The sequence below is a fragment of the Belonocnema kinseyi genome, chromosome 1 (genome assembly GCF_010883055.1).
Source record: "Belonocnema kinseyi isolate 2016_QV_RU_SX_M_011 chromosome 1, B_treatae_v1, whole genome shotgun sequence".
NCBI classification, from domain to species: Eukaryota; Metazoa; Arthropoda; class Insecta; order Hymenoptera; family Cynipidae; genus Belonocnema; species Belonocnema kinseyi.
The window spans coordinates 7240887-7246213 of NC_046657.1; positions in this window are offsets into that span (position 1 = coordinate 7240887).

Consider the following 5327-nt stretch of genomic DNA (forward strand, 5'->3'; position numbering starts at 1 on the left):
TTAGTTCTGAATTTTTCAAAAAAAAAAATTCTAAAATCGGTGCATAATTGCGTTCTAAATGTCATTTTGAACCTCGTTTTCCGATTTCACCCCACTGTGCGCATCGCTCCGAGGATTTCGGTACGAGTCCCGATGCGGCATGTCCTACTGTATTTTCATATCCTAAAATACCTGTGGCACATTTCGATTTTTATGTTCATAAAGTTAGAGTAAATGTTTAATGAAACCTTGCAAATACATAGTACCTATAATAGTAAATTTATAAAATATCAATACTTATCAAAAGGAAACTTTTAAGCAAACCTAAATTTCATTATTTATTTAAATTTTTCAGAGTGAGTGTTTCGTATCTCATTTATAATTTATAAATATTTTTAACTTAAAGAAAAATGTTAGAAAATTTATAATTATGAATGCCTCTAATGCTTCTCTTTGTATTGCAATATATTTGTGATTTAATAAACACCTGTAATTTAACATCGTATTGGGGAGAACTAACAGACGTTAGCATTGAATTTGGCTTATTCCCTTTACTTTCATTTCTGCACCCTTACCACATGAATTACTGCTGAACTTTTTCCCTTATTCAATGTTTCAGGATGAAAATCAATAGAATGAATTATAGCTTAAAATTCTGTTCTAATTAAAATATTCATCATCAATCCGCTTCTTTACATTCTATTGGCAATTTTTATGGTTATGTTCATAACCAACAACGAAACTAGAACGGGTTTAGCTGGAATGAAAAAACAATTTTTTCACTAAATCTTTTTGCAGGAAAGTTTCTTCTATTATTTAGTTTCGTTTTGAAAAATGTTACATTCGTTTTCAAAACAATCATCTATGTATTTATTATATTTAAAAACAATGCACACGTGCTAACTTGTGTAAATGTCAAATTTCTATCCACTAGGAATTTCAGTTTTTGACCGCTGCGAGCGCTGCCTGTCATATGCGGTTAATTTCAAGGTCATGTCTGTATCCAAAAGAATCCAGAGATTCCCACTGACCGTCACAGGGTCTTTAGTCCAGACGCCATACCCAGTCCTGTCGGATCTTATATGTCGCCAAAATATTTTGAGTGATTCGTATGCAGAATGATCACCTGATTCCGAATCGGTGTGGTACGTCTTCGGCAGATTGTGCGTTCTCGAGATATTCGCAATTAATCAATTTTTTAATTACTCCCGATTAATGATTTTCCATTAAGCTTATTTCGATTTTTTTCTGCACTTTATTAGCACATTACAGGACGAATAAAAAACGTTGAAACATATTTGCCCTCCGATGAATATTTACTGCACAATAGCAACTAATAGGTGAAAAAATAGGAAAAAAATTCTATCTGCCATATCTTCAAAAATATGATCTAAAAGAGAAATATTTTTTTAATTAATGAAAATAACAGCTAAAATACACACTTTTTGTAATAAAAACTATTTCTCCAAAGTTAATACTTTCCTGGCCAAATTGAGTTTTATTGGGTGAAATTCTGCGGTGTGATAATAAATAGTAAATTTTAGTAAATTAAATTCATGTTAGAGACAATATTTTTGCTCAAATATATTGTTGCTGTTCCCAGGCACAAAGTTCCTGCGGAATTATGGTGGAATTGTTTAAATTTAAGCAACGACGCATGAATAGTCAATTACGGGGTTTCAAATACTAACAACTTTTCTACAAAAAGTTATAAATATTTGAAATTTAGCATGATAATTTTCTAAAGTACTACTAAAACAATGAAGTTAAGAAAAAATTGTTTATACAAAAATTGTAACCTGTAGAACAATGTAAATTCCAATTATTTATCTACAGTTCTATATGCAGTGGAAACTTGGCACGAAGCTTAAACAATCTTAAATATTATTTAAAATTCAGTCATAGAATTAAAATTTCTTAAGTTTCATTCATTTAGTAGTTATAAACTTCCCTTTTTTTAAGAATTCAACAATGGGCTCGATAAGTGACATTGTAAACTCGGAAGCGCTCATCTGGCCGGCTGGTTCGGACCCCATAGGCGTGTAAATAGAAAATGTTAGCAGAAGGGTTCATGGGTCCATTCGACACTATGAAACTATTTTGCTGTTATAAGAAATAAGAAATTAGTTAATTTCTACAAAAATAATTTTCTTTTATTTCCTTGAAAAACTAGAATCAGAATAAAATTAAATAAGGGTGAAAATTATTTTCAGTTTTTAATATTTTACAGAAAACTTAGGGTGAAGTTGCCTTTTGGAACTGGAAAACGTTTCAGAAAAAAAAAATAAAATAAGAAAGTAATGGGAGACTTACTTCGAAATTAGATACTTAACTATTTTTTCTTTTGCTTAGGAATGTCTCACTTTTTTTAATTTTCATTTTTGTAGGAAAAATTGGAAGTGTTTAAAAGGAAGTGTGTCTATCTACATAATTCGGCTATTAGTGCCGAAGTTTCGGTATATTCTTGCAGATTTCAAATTAAAAATTTAGAAGCTGTTTAAGAATTATGAAAGGCTTCAAAAGGATAAAAACATTTTCTTAAGATTCTTCGAAAAATAAAAAATGATTCTTCATTTTTTTCTCATTCTTTTAAGAGAATATTTAAAAAGATTTTCAAATATTTCCAAAATTGTAAAAAAGAATGTGGAATATTCGAAGGAATTTTTTTTACATTTATAAAACTTACTCTGAATTGTAAGAACAATTAAGAAATATCTTTTTAAATGAATCAAATTTTGCTTGTCATGTTCAAAAAATTTTGCTAACAAAAAAATTCCTTTAAAATATTCCAAATTCTGTTTTGAAAATTGTAGAAATCTTTGAAAATATTTTCTTAAAATATTTTTTAACATAAGAAATCATTTTACATTTTCCTTGGAATGTTCAAAAAAAAATTTTTTTATTTTGAAGCCTTTTAGAATTCTTAAAAAGCTTCTGAAATTTGTATTTGAAATTTGCACAAATCTACATTTTGTTTTAAATGAGACTGCAGCAAATGTTGTATTTTCTAAAAATTGTATGAAAAAGTCATTAGTTAAATAATGTTAATTTTTGAATTTTTAATGTTTCTAACTTAAACTTTCTATAAAAAATCTAATTTTGAAAATCTGAACGTTCATTGATTGAATGTTCAACTTAAAACAGTGAAAATTATAACGCCGATTTATATTTTTGGAACTGAATTTGAATCTTTGAACTCTATAGTTCATATAAAATAAAAATTCTAAATTTTGCAGTATATCTGCATTTCATTTTAAATTGTTTAATTGAAAAGTGTTAGTACCTAACTTCCATTTTATACGTGCAAATTATTGAGCATTTGAGTATAACATTTTTTAATTTAAAAAAAAAGCAAGAGTTCCACTTTGAGTGCTTTAATTTGTAATATATTTTTTATTACTTCAAATGGAATCTTTTCAGCTTTGGAGATGAAATTTGTTTATTTTATTGACCATGACAAATTTTTGCGAACTGGGAAAAAACGGGAATATTTCCGAGGTTTTTCTTCTTCGATTAAAATGGCCACACCGATGATACCATTAATATATTTGATGAATGATAAATAATTTAGAGATATTACTATACATACTGACACGATAAGTAACTGCATGTACAATAATAAAGTACATGAAAAAACGATTTCATAATATTAATATTATAAATGAGTCTGCATCATTTTTTTAACTTAACCAAACACAATTTCTTTTCAAAATTAAATCAGTTTTCCTGGAAGAATAATTAAGTGCATAATATTGTGGATGAGTAGGCCCCCAACTCTTGCTCGGTATCTACGACGGTTTACGGCATCACTTATAGCCCCATTGTCAAACTCTCCCAAAAAAAGGAAAGTTGATAACTATTAAATAAATAAAAATTAAGAAATTTAAATTCTATGACTGAATTTTAAATAATATTTAAGATTATTTAAGCTTCGTGCCAAATTCCCATTGCATATAGAACTGTAGATAAATAATTGGAATTTAGATTGTTCTACAGGTTACAATTTTTGTATAAACATTTTTTTCTTGACATCATTGTTTTAGTGGTACTTAAGAGAATTATCATGCTAAATTTCAAACATTTATAACTTTTTGTAGAAAAGTTGTTAGTATTTGAAAACCCGTAATTGATTATTCATGCGTCGTTGCTTAAATTTAAACAATTTCACCATAATTTCACAGGAACTTTGTGTCTGGGAACAGCAACAATATATTTGAGCAAAAATATTGTCTCTTACATGAATTTAATTTGCTAAAAATTACTATTTATTATCACACCGAAGAATTTCACCCAATAAAACTCAATTTTGCCAGGAAAGTATTAACTTCAGAGAAATAGTTTTTATTATAAAAAGTGTGTATTTTAGCTGTCATTTTCATTAACTAAAAAAAAATATTTCTCTTTCAGATCATATTTTTGAAGATATGGCAGATAGAATATTTTTCCTATTTTTTCACCTATTAGTTGCTATTGTGCAATAAATATTCATCGGAGGGCAAATATGTTTCAACGTTTTTTATTCGTATAGATGCGACGACTAATCTTGCTGCTTCAAGTCAAAGATTAAGTGGGGCTTGTTTTTAATACAAAAGGCTAAGGCTTAGCCATAATTGTTTTTTTTCTTTTTAATTTATTGTACTGGTAGTAATCCATTTATTAACCTTGAATGTCCATATTGAGGAAAATGATATGTCCGTCTCCGCGAAACTAATCCTATAAGAGGAAATAAAAATGGATTAATTTCAATACTTAAGATGTCATTTCCAGCAAAGAAAAGGCCATCTTTGGCGATATGGACTTAGGCTTACATATAGGAGCATAACTCTGGATAAATTCCCGTTACAAAATAAAATTAACGTAAAAATAAATTTATAAATATCTTATATAATTGTATTTTTATCTTAAACAAATCAATAATTACTTCTAGATACCTTATTCTCTCTAAAAAGTTTGCCCATTTTTTAATTTATTGAATTTATTTAGACATCAAAAAATAATGTTTAAGAATTTTAAACCTATAATTCAGGAATCTACTTGAATTGAGAGATGAGCTTAAGCTAAGCAAAGAGTCAGAGAAAAAGTTGTATTGAAACAAAAGCATCGTTCTCTTGCCTGTTTTGTTTTTACCGACGTGAGTATATGTTTTACACAAACATAATTATTTGACAGTAATATTAGGAGAAGTTTTTTACGAGGGTAGTTCAATAAGTCCTTAGAATGACCAACATATGGCGCACGAATCGCTTCAAATCATCTGTTTTCAGTCAGCACCACTCCCGGCTAGATATATGGTGCAGTCACAGTCCACATCTTCTGAGTTTACGTGTTTTTATAACCAATTGAAAAAA